The sequence below is a fragment of the Astyanax mexicanus genome, chromosome 19 (assembly GCF_023375975.1).
Source record: "Astyanax mexicanus isolate ESR-SI-001 chromosome 19, AstMex3_surface, whole genome shotgun sequence".
Taxonomy (NCBI): domain Eukaryota; kingdom Metazoa; phylum Chordata; class Actinopteri; order Characiformes; family Acestrorhamphidae; genus Astyanax; species Astyanax mexicanus.
This window is the reverse complement of record NC_064426.1, coordinates 28743510-28755953: the sequence shown is the minus strand read 5'-3', so window position 1 is coordinate 28755953 and position 12444 is coordinate 28743510. Positions and strand designations below refer to the sequence as shown.

Here is a 12444-nt window from a genome sequence, read left to right as displayed (position 1 = left end):
AAATAAATGTTCTATTTTTTCTGGGTATTCGTCTATTATTATTATTATTATTATTATTATTATTATTATTATTATTATTATTATTATTATTATTATTATTATTATTATTATCCGTTCTTTTCTCCCTACATTCATTGACTGATGATGCTTGGGGTCACGTGATCGCAGCAAAGACGCTGTTGACGCCGTCTGACGCATACAGTTCTCTCAACCAATCACGTTTGTGAAAGGGACGTGACGTCAGGAACGAACTGTTAGGAAATATATATAAATATATACATTTTTTATTTGTTTATTTTACGTCCAAAATTGTTGTTATAATTTTAGTCTTTTTTAAAAATAGAAACAGATTTTTTTCAAGCAGCGAAATGTTTTTATTTTATTTTATTTTAATTTTTTTCACAAGCGGCGGATATGTGGTGGGCGGGGCTTCGGGGTAGTAACGTTAACGTTGAGGCGGCAGGAGCAGCAGCGGCGTGTCCAGGCGAAGGTGCACACACACATAAACACACACATAGAGGAGCTCAGAGTGCGGGCTGTTCCTCTACGGTAACACTAGTTTTACTGGAGAGAATTAGCGTTAATATGGACGAGCGGCAGGCTGTGTAATTCCCTCAGGAGCTGAAGGTAAGTGTGTGTGTGTTTGTGGTGGGTTTAGCTGGTTTAAAGGCGGGTATAAGGGCAGGAGCTGAGGCTGGTGCTGATGCTGATGCTGATGCTTAGGCTAAGAGCCTGTATCCCACACTGATGCTACCGCTATTGATGGAAGGCTGAAGGCTGTCCTGGATAAAGCAGGGCGATGATGGTGGTGGTGGTGAATGTCTGTGGAAGTTCTTGGCTGTCTGTGAGCTTTGTGCTTGGTTATGAGAAGAGTTTGGCTGGGATTTGATGTGTATAATTAGGGGAAATGTTTATATTCTGAACTATAGCTGTATAATTATCTTAAAAGTCAGTGGAGAAGAGATGTTATCTTGTCAGATAGATAGAAATAGAGAGAGAGGCCCAAACAGGGACGACCTCCATCCCTCTCAGCCTCTAGCCTGCAGTGTGATAGATAGATGTAGCTTTTTAGCCTAAGATACATACATACATACTTTATTGATTCCAGAGAGAAATTCTGCACATCCAATCATCCAGTAGCAGGTATACAGTATACATAGTACACAGACATTACAAAAGAAGGATAAAATAGAATGTTACAGATAAAGATACAATAAAATATAAAGTATATAAAAGTAGAGTCTTTTTTTAGTGTGTGTGTGTACTGGAGGTAATGTAGTTAAACACAGTAAAACAATAATCAACACCAGTTGTTGTGCATATTGTGAGGATAACTGATGTCAGCCATACAGAAAGTGCAAGAAGTGCAAATGTGTGTAAAAATATGTAAACAGTGGACAATAAATAGACTAGTAGTTCAGAATAGGGTTAAACTATATGCATTTTACAATTACATTACATTTGACAGACGCTTTTGTCCAAAGCGACTTACAATAGTCAAGTACAAAAGTAATAGAAGTTAAAGGTAGAAACATTTTTAGATAGGGATTTAAGGAGGTCGAAGGGAAATAAGGGGATAGAGAAGTGAAGGAGGGGAAGAAGGAAATGAGGTTAGAGTTAGTTAGTTTGTTAGAGGTGTTAAGAGAGTAGGTGCTCTTTGAAGAGCTCTGTCTTCAGGAGTTTCTTAAAGATAGTGAGAGATTCTCCTGATCTGGTAGTGGAGGGTAGTTTGTTCCACCATTGGGGAACTCTGTATGAGAACAGTCTGGATTGCTTTGTGTGAGTGTTTGTTTGGTAAAGCGAGGTGACGTTCATTGGAGGAGCGCAGCGGCCAGGAGGTAGCATAAGCCTTTAGGAGTGATCAGTGCAGGTAGTGAGGAAGGAGCTGTTCTGTCGTCACCTTGTAGGCGATTGTAAGAGCTTTGAATTTGATACGAGCATCAACTGGTAGCCAGTGGAGCTCAATGAGCAGCGGGGTGACATGAGCCCGTTTTGGCTGGTTGAAGTATAATATATAATACATAATATATAATAGGACATCTCTGAGGGTGTGTTCATTGGGTGACCAGAGTGGCAAAAAAAAAAAAAAAATGTGTCACAGAGTCTTTAGTTGTAGTAGCTGTGCTGAGAAGAGTTGAACAGTCTTAAAGACTTTAAAGACTTTCCTGACTAATTTTTTATACTGGTAAAAACTCAAATTCCAGATCTGTACAATGCACTTTTTTCACTAGTAGCCACTCTAATGACAATAATATCAGATATACAGATCTATATAACCATTCTGATTAGTCATATTACCAGTTACCTGAGACAGCCAGTGGTGCTGATGCAAGAGCTACTGCGAACACAGGGATATCAGAAGGCATCATTAAACCAAACAAATGAACATTTAGAACTAAAGAGAGATGACTAGATAAACAAAAGGAAACCTCACTAAAATGTCCAGATTCATACACTCTGAATAGATTCTGGATTACAATGCATGTTTTAAAATTACAGTCTAGAATCGACTAATTTGCAGATGATTTTTTTCGATTAGTCGATTAGTCAACAATTATTTCTACAATGTCCTCCATCTCTAAAACCGCTAGAAAAAGCTGAACATGACATTTAAACGGTGTTTAAATGTGTACATATTGTTGTTTAAAGTTGTTGTTTGTGGAAAGTACTGCTATTTAGGAAGTTAATGTGTAATCTGTTGTGTTTGGGCACTTTTTGAGCCCCAGCCTGAGGGTAAGTTGAGAGTAATTTGAGTTTTACCTGTGTAAGTGACACATTTACCCATCTCCCATTGCGCTTCTGTCCCCAGCACTTTGTGTAATGTAGGACGGTTACAACATAAAGATTAGTCAACAATGAAATTTGTAGTTGACAAATTTAAATACTTGACTTTGTCAATTATATCGACTAATTGCTGCAGCCCTAATGTTACCATTGACTTACATAGAATTTCACTCAAGTTACAGCTACTTATAAGTACTTTTTACTAATAGAAATTGTTGCATATTGTTGTATTGAATTCTAATTCGAAGGAGAGCCCAGTAGCAAGAAAATGCCTACTTGTTAAAGTTCATTTGTGCAGCATTTCAAGGACATTTCAAGTCCATTATTGTAAAATTGAACATCATGTTAGAATTTTAGCATTGGATATATCCACCTAACAGTGTAATTCCTGATATCTCCACTATAATTATGACTTACAAAATGTCCAAATGATAATTAAGAATATATCTAATGTAGTTTTGACTTTAGGTTTTAGGATATTAGGTCATTATAATGTACATCTAGGTATCTACAATTCTACATTCTACCCAATTCTAATGTACTATTTTGACAATGTTATTAATATCAACTAGACTTTTTACTATAGAGACATTGGCACTTGTGAATTGTACAAAAAACATAATTATAGATGCATATAACTTGTTTTTTACTATTTAAATGTATAATTGTAGATAAAAGAGAGTTAAACGTTTTGTAAATCATTGATAACAGACAACTAGTTACAATTACATTAAGGATATTTGGTTCCACTCCCTAAAGCTTATAACCTCATTCAGACTCTGTGGAGCTCGAACTTAAAATAAGCACATCACACTGTTTGTCCAGACCCTCATTTAGATGCCAGGCCTGTATTTCTGACACATGCTGGGGAAGTGTGCCAGTCCCAGAAGAGCTTACAGGGCTGTGTGGAGAAGTCTGGCCGTGTCAGAATGCTGTCCCAGAGGTGCTGACAGCAGACAGGAGAAAGGCCACATACTTAACCTCTAGGCCCGCTTCCTGTAGAGCTACAGAGGCCCAGTAGGAACCGTGCACTCATTTCAGCATACCACAACATTGCTGCAGTGTTTCATTTCAACACTGGAAAAAAATGACTTTTCTGTTTTCTGTCTGTTTTAAATAGAGTGATGAATGTTGGACTATTCTAGTCTTATTATGACTGTTAATCTTAGCTTAAAGCAGTTTTGTATTGTTCTCTCTAAAGCCATTTGTAAAATTCTATGACGTAACAATTTGCAAGTTTGTAACGGTCAGCAAAGTTGTATTCTCCATGTTGTAATTTTGATTGTTGTTACAAGTTAAAATGGTTTGAAAATCTGTCAGCAAATTGCAAAGAAACCGCAGTTTGTAATGATCTACAAAGCAGCTGAAATTTGTAACAATTTACTAAGGTGCAACAATTTGGATCAAGTTGCGACAGTGTGTAATACTCTAAATTGATCTGGTGTCTATGTGTCAGTTATGTACGTAAATTGGTGTGTAAATGTATATATGACTGTGCCCAGATATGGATTGGCACTCTGGCCTGGGTTAATGCTGTAGTGCCCGATTCAGTCCTCCAGGTGGACGGTGGTTTCCGGTTGAGAGTACGCTTTGCGCTATTGGCCACTTCTTCTTACCAGTGGATGTGGATGAGTGTTAATGGTTGTGTGTAAAATGTGTAAATTGTAAAGCATCCATTGGTTTCTAGATAGGCACTTTATAAGTGTAACTTAATGTAAAAAGCTATAGCATTTTTTTAACAAATTACAAAACCGCCACTTGTTCCAGTTTCTAACAATATACAATGTGGCTCCTATTTGTAACAATTTACAAATCAACTCATATATGTAAAAAAAATATATACAGTTTGTCCCAATTTGCAAACCTGTAACAGTTTGGAAATCAATTTGTAACATGTTACAAACTGCTCCTGTTCATTACAGTTTGCAAAGTTGCTTCATTATGTAACATTTAGCAAAGCTGCTCTGATTATACAACTTGCTAAGCTGCTCCAGTTTGTAACAATTTGTAAAGCTTCTTCAGTTTGTAACAATTTCTAAAGCTTCTTCAGTTTGTAAAAATTTGTAAAGCTATAACAGTTTGTAAGAGGGCTGCATGTTTTTTCGGCGGTATATATTGCGATATTAAACAATGCCACCAGCCCCACCCCCACCCGCACGCGCAAGACCAATCAAGAGCTGAATCAGCGCCGAGCACTTAAAACCCGAAAAAAACAGCAAAACAACTGTAATCAACCCTTTAATCAGGCATTTAAATGGCTTTTTAAAAGGTAAATAAGAGTGTTTTGTGAATTCAGCTGTAACTGGAAATATCTGCGCAATACTGTGCTGGACTGAGGTGCACAGCTTTCGACACGTGTGTTTACAAGCACGTGCCCAACCATGTGGATGGAGGCCACACAGTTACCCCGTGTTTACTCATGTCCACATTCTTTCCCCTTGTGCTTCTCAGGCAGCAGCAGCCTGTCACTCACACAGATACAGAGACAGCACTGTGTATCGACTTCTTGTGTCAAGAATCAAAACATTGCAACATGACATGTTTGATTTAATTGCCTTAAGTGATATTGCATCAATCCTCCCTCGATGTGACTATTGCGCATGCGCACATCGCGATGACGATGCTTATATATTATATTGTGTAGCCCTTGTTTGTAACAAGTTACAAGAACTTGTGTAGTGATACTTAGAAGTAGGGTTGCAACGGTATGAGATTTTCACGGTATGATAACCGTCTCGGAAAATACCGCGGTATCACGGTTATCACGGTATCACAGTTTGTTACATATATTATTAAACTGACCCTTAAAGAAATTACAACAAAGTTTTTTGTTCAATTAACTATTTATTGTAGAAACTACACCATCAGGTGAAGGAAACCATGTTTTTCCACTACTCTTAAGGGCATTAAGAGTGTATATATATATATAAAAAAAGTTGGTATATAACCAGATACTGCAGAAAGAGGGGATTTATTTCTGACATGATCCTCACAATAGAGATTTCTATTTTAAGGCTTTCACACCTTAAAACCTTCAACATATGAAAAACAGGCACGTCAGAATTTGAAAATGAACGCATGTAAATGAATGGCGTCTTTCACATCCAGTCCTTTACACGGACACGTGAATCCATCGTAGCACGCACTTCACGCCTGTACCTGCGTGCCCAAATTTCGGATAACTCAGCGCTTTTGCGGGCGCTTACCGCATGGGTTGTGCACGACTACAAAGAAGTTTTATTTAGGTTCAGATTAAAATTATAAACTGAACACATACTTTGCGCTGCACAGCGGGGTGGTGTTCTCGGAGATGGGAGAACAGGTTTGATGTATTTCCTCCTTTAGCTGTGACTACGGCCACATTGATTACAAGCTTGTTGATTACAAGATTACAAGTCTGTTTTCAGGCTGTTTGAATGAGCGAAATATGATCAGAATTATGTTAATTAACACTAACATAGAAGCATAGAACTATTATTTAATAAAAATGATTTTTAAGAACAGCTAAACACAGTGCGGAGAAGTTCACGTGCGAGAGAGAGAGATTTGCGTGTTCTGATGTGAGCTACTCACAGGTAAAGGTTCTCTTTTATCTCCTCGTGCTCATTTTAGTCCAATTCATAATTCTGCAGTTTCTCAGTGTTTTCTGTCGTATTTTGCGGCTAGCGCGAGCGCTTACAACTAACACCGCGGACCGCGAGGTGCAGCCGCGCTGCCGCTGTTATAGGGTTGTCACGATACCAAAATTTTGACTTCGATACCGATACCAACTGTAGTATCACGATTCTCGATACCAAAACGATACTTGGAAGAAAAAAAAACAATAAAAATATCTGAACATAAAATGTTTATTTTTGACTGAACTGGATTGAACACTGAACAATCGGTGCAAACGTTTTTATTCTAAAATGAAACATTTGTACAAAAAACAAGTTTCGTTATTATAACCTTAACTATAACATAATTATCTAAACACTTCCTAAAAACTAAAACTAAAACCAGAGGTAATGGTAGCCTGACTATGTGAACCTGACGGGCGGGCAGAAGTTAAGTTCTGAATAAGGAAAATAAAGAGACAGAAGAACATTACAATGTTATGTTCATTTTAACACTCACTGCTCCGTTTTATTAATCAACCGTTTACCGTTTTTAATAAGCCCATGTTCAGTGTAACGATCAAGCAGGCTACGTGCCTGACCACAGATTTGCGAACCACGGGTCCAAAACAAAACTCCTGCACACTCCTCTCCGTGTTAACGTGATTTACTAGCAGTCGTTAGTAAATCTTAGTAAAGCTACAGACAGAGTGTATCTTGACTAACTCCACAAACCTGTCGACTTCTCAGCTCTTTGTAGAGATCAGGGTGCTTGTCTGCTAAATGAATGAGCGAAATATGATCAGAATTATGTTAAATAACACTGTAACATAGAAGCAGAGAACTATTATTTAATTTAAATGATTTTTAAGAACAGCTAAACACAGTGCTGCAGGTCAAACGCGGAGGCGTTCACGTGCGAGAGAGAGAGACACAGAGAAAGAGTGAGAGAGTGAGAGAGAGAGAGATTTGCGTGTTCTGATGAGAGCTACTCACAGGTAAAGGTTCTCTTTGATCTCCTCGTGCTCATATTCTAGTCCCACACATAAGTCTGCAGCTCCCTCAGTGTTTTCTGTCGTATTTTGCGGTTAGCGCGAGCGCTTACAACTAACACCGCGGAGCGCGAGGTGCCGAATCCGCTACTGAATCCGACTCCCGCTTCGCGGACAGAATCGGCACAACACCCCCGCTGTACAACTGCGGGAGTGAAAACAGCGCTAATAAAGTAGTTTAGTTTCACTTTCAGTTTTCGTTATTTTATTTAAAAATAAAAATATCAATAAAAAACAGATGCCTACATCTCAGACTATTTTCCCACACTTCACTCCTGGCGCCCGTTTTGTCCACAAGTCGCGGACGAGAGACATCTGTTATTTTAGCCGTCGCCATTCTACACTCGCTGCTGCTCTGCTGGCTTGCGCGTGAATCGATTCATTTGTTCAGAACACTAAGTTTATCTGAATCCTGCCACACCGACTGCTGCGGTGTGAATCAGTTTTCTTATGAACTGAATCAAATCGCGCCTACTAATTTGACTCATTTGAAGCTAGTGACTGGGCTATAATACAGTATCGAAAGCATCGAACGCTAAAGAACCGAATCGTTTGTGATGACGTAGTATCGAAAAAGAATCGAACCTTCGGTACACCGTGCAACTCTACGCTGTTATGCCGAATCCGACTCCCTGCTCAATCCGACTCCCGCTTCGCGGACAGAATCGGCACAACACCTCCCGCTGTAGAACTGCGGGAGTGAAAACAGCGCTTATAAATAAGTTAGTTAAGTTTCACTTTCAGTTTTCGTTATTTGGTTCGTTTTCATTAACAATAATAATTGGTTACTTAGCATTAACATTGTGATTATCACACCAGAGCTTTATTTAAAAATAAAATATATAATTAAAAAACAGATGCCTACATCTCAGACTATTTTCTGGAGCCCAACCCGACCCGGCCTGAGGAATGTGGTGGGAAATCTCGGCCCGAACGGACCCGATTTCGGGTCGGTCCTCGGGTCAGGTCTGGTTCGGGCAGAGAATCTAAGCTCTAGTCTGATGCACTTTCTGCCATTCTCACCGCTGTGTGCTGAGTAGCTGAAGCGGAGCAGAGTTGCGCATGCGCGGGTGACTTTCTCCGCTGGCTTGCGTTTTACCGGTAATAAGCAAACACACACGGTATGATAACCGTGCATTTTAATACCACGGTATACCGTGAAACCGGTTACCGCTGCAACCCTACTTAGAAGCTTGTTTGAAAGATCTCAGGGAGTCTGTGGAGCTGGAGCTGATTGATGGATGGTATTGAGGTCTCTCTCTGTCAGACAGATCTGGTGTTTTCAGTGGTTTTGTTTTTGTTATTATGACTGTTAATCTTTGCCTAAAGCAGTTTGTAAAATTCTATGAAGTTGTATCAATTTAGACATATGTAGTGCATTATTATTAGTAGTATCATGACATTCTGGATCATTAACTTATGTTACAAATCTGATAAAATTCTTGTATATTTTTAATATCTCAGTTAGGGGTGTGTCATATCATAACATAACCGATAATATTTTTTTTTTTTACTTTGTTGCAGGAGTGTATTCTTGAAATATATATATTTTTTAATTCAGTGTGTTGTCATATCACCAAGAGTATTGAAAAAAAAATACCATGAAATATTGTGATATTATTTTACGTCCATATCGTTCACCCGTAGTTTCCAGTGTTTTTGTTCAGGTCACTGTGACTCCAGTCCCTGTCCTCAGGTGAGGCTCCACTGCTGACCGCAGCAGTTTATCTGCAGGTGCTGCTGGATGTTTCTCTTTGTCTCCTAAACTTTTGACGTTTGGCCAAGGTGATAGATCCAGCCTTCCGCAGAAAATGAGAATTAATTTAATCAGAGCTCTTATGGTGTGCCTATACAGCATTATTGCTGATCTCACAAAACACACACTCTCTTACACACACACACACACACACACACACAGAGCAGATTACATCCTGATAAGGTTGTTTTCTCAGAGCAAAGGTCAGTAGGCCGCAGCTGATCATGATCAGCAGACACTAGCGCCTCTGCAACTTCTCCTGTTCAGCATGACTAGCTTTATATCACATTATAACTTCAAAAAAAGGTCAAAAGCTTTATATTACATTTTGTTTAGTTGCTAAAACAAAGTTTTGTCATTTAGACTGCAAAACACCTCATATATCCTGCAAAATAAAGCACTTTATCCAAAACTACATATATTATTATCAACATCAAACTTTTACACCAAAAACACACACTAATACCATTATACTAATTAGGGGTGTCACAATTCTCTAAATCCTCGATTCGATTTTATTTATTTTAGGGTCACGATCCGATTCGATTCTCAATTTTCTTTTTTCTTTTTGTTACAGCAGAGAGGCCTGTGCCAGTTTTAGATTAGTCTATGGTCAGTCATTGGTTTGATTCATCAAATTTACAATATCTTATTTCAAAAGGTGGGCTTGATATAAGTGATGCAACGTGATCTGTAATACACCCCATTAGGCACTAATGGTCAAATTTAAATAATTTAATTAAGATATATATGTAATGCCATCTAGTGGATTTTTTTTGGTAGCAGCAGTGTGCACTGTTAAAATAAATAATAAAAATGCAGGAAGAGTCATGTAAAAAATAATAGAACAATTAGAGCCTTAACAAACTGAACTCTATCCTACTATAACAGTTAAACATGAAAAATAAAACTCGGTCCCTAAGAATGACAAGTTGTTTTCTTTAACAAAGATATATTATAAACTTAAACTTTATATTTTCAAGTTTTTCTTTAAGAAGATGAGAATGTCCACATTCTTTGGAGACAGGGCTGCTCTTTGAGCAGTCACAATGTCCGTGGCTTAGAGGGAGGGATCGTCGATCCCTTTGAGGCTCGAGACCATGCCATAATTTCGATCGATTTTGATAAAATATCGAAATCGTGACACCCCTACTACTAATATAGTTAATTTTTTTACCAAACGAAAGATTACAGCAGATATATTTATTTTCGTCTGAATTCTGGTTGACAGAGGCAGAGACAGTAAAAAAGGCTGAAGTTGAGCTGCACTCTCTGTCCACCATCTCGCATTCATGACCAAGGTTCTTCTGATTTCATTCGAAAGTTTTATAAACTTCTAATGAACTTCTCTACCAGCTATACCCCCCCTCTCACTCGTTCTCTCCCTCTCACTCTAATTCCTCCTCTCCCTCTCACTCTTACTCTCTCTTCCCCCTGTCTCATTTTCTTCATCTTCCTCTCACTCTTCCTCTCTCTGCAGCTTCTTCCACTGTTATTGTAAAAAGGTGCTCATCTGTGCTCTTTTTATAGTGCTTTATTCCTAAAGCTCACCTTATGTCAGGTATGGGAACGGGACTTTATATCAGATCGTTGAGTTTCATGCAGAGAAACATTTTCTGTACAGCTAAAATGTTCTGTTTTAAAATGTGTGTAGTGTAGAAAATGTGTTTTGGAGTTTTGGAAACTTGAGAAGAGGTTATACTTAGGGCTGCAATGATTAGTTGATATATTCGATAATGTCGATTATTTACATTTGTCGACAACAAATTTCATTGTAAACTCATTATAGAGCTTACGCTCAACTTAGTCTGCTTCTCCAAAACAATATCCAGATATTTAAAAGCTTTAAAATCTTTTAAATCTCATGTTCAGCTATTTCTATCATTTTTAAAGATGGAGGACATGGCAGAAATAAATATCAGAAAAAAATAATCAACATAGTGCTGTGCGATATGACGATAAATATCGTGGGAGCGATAGAAAAGTGCTACTTACCTTCTATCGTCCTTATCGTTTCTACAGTAATTTCATCAATTATTAATGCAAACATATAAAGTAGGCTACGATGAAATGTATTTGTGTATGTTTACTTTGCATAAACTCCGTTTATATAAGTGATAATAAAGTAATCTTCGCAAAAAAAGCTTCATGATGTGGTTTTGCGACATGACGCTGCTTTACGCTATTTGACGGACACTTTGTTAATCAAGTTTATTCAATTAAACTCAATTTAAATACCTGTATAATAAAGAAAAAATTAGCTACTGCATCTACCTCATCTGTTTTCATTTGATACATTTTTTTTACACACTCATTCACTTTACCAGCCTTAAGCTATATACCATATTTGCACTACTGTTATATACTATTATACTGTCATCCCATCTCAATCACCATCAATATTACACTATTGTCTTCCGTCTTACGTATGTTTATTGTGTCTTTTTGTTTTGTACATATAGTGTCTCCCACTCTTTTAGATTATATATCTTATTTCTTTTTACTTATATTTATATACCTATTTCCCCCCCACCACTACTGCACTGCATTGTTTTTGTCTCATGTATGTCTATTTGTGTCCCTGCTGTATTGTACCCACAGTGTCTCCCATTCTTTCTTTTATTATATCTATTATCTGTACTTGCTGTAAAATTTGGGAAGGAAAGTAACGTAATTTCAATTCTCTGTATGTCCTGTACTTTAAAACTACTTGACTTGACTTCACATATATATTGCTGCACTAAAAGGTAGTAATTCTCATTTGTGTAAGTTTGGTTTAATGTTACTTTGAAATAAAGTTGGAAAAAAGTATTGTCGTTTTTTTTCAAAGAATAACTGAAAACAGACTCAAATGTGGTATATCATGATATATATCGTTATATAATAAAATCGTAATATAAAAAAATTCCATATCGTGATACTTGATTTTTTCCCATATTCCCCTTACTTTTTTCCAACTTTATTTCAAAGTGACATTAAACCCAACTTTCACCCCACTTTTTTCTACCTTTTAGTGCAGCAATATATATGTATCAAATAAAAACAGATAAGGTAGATGCAGTAGCTAAGTTTTGCACCTTTTGGATGAGTTGTCCATGCCCTTTTGGAATAATTTTGTTTGGCCGGTCACTCCTGAGAAGGTTCACCAGACTGTTTATTGTGTCTTTTTGTTTTGTACATATAGTGTCTCCCACTCTTTTAGATTATATATCAATTTCTTTTTACTTATATTTATATATCTATTTCTCTCCCACCA

The 12444-nt window shown here is 37.5% G+C and overlaps 1 protein-coding gene across 3 annotated transcripts in view; it reads left to right on the top strand.

Annotated features, from left to right (window-relative positions):
- The first annotated feature begins 463 nt into the window (after positions 1 to 463).
- tbc1d16 (TBC1 domain family, member 16) overlaps positions 464 to 12444 on the top strand; it is a 78589-nt gene continuing 66608 nt past the window's right edge. For all 3 annotated transcript variants that reach the window (XR_002650463.2, XR_002650462.2, XM_022673758.2), the window contains exon 1: positions 464 to 627. The gene's annotated coding sequence lies outside the window, so the exon portion shown is untranslated. The remainder of the gene's footprint in view (positions 628 to 12444) is intronic.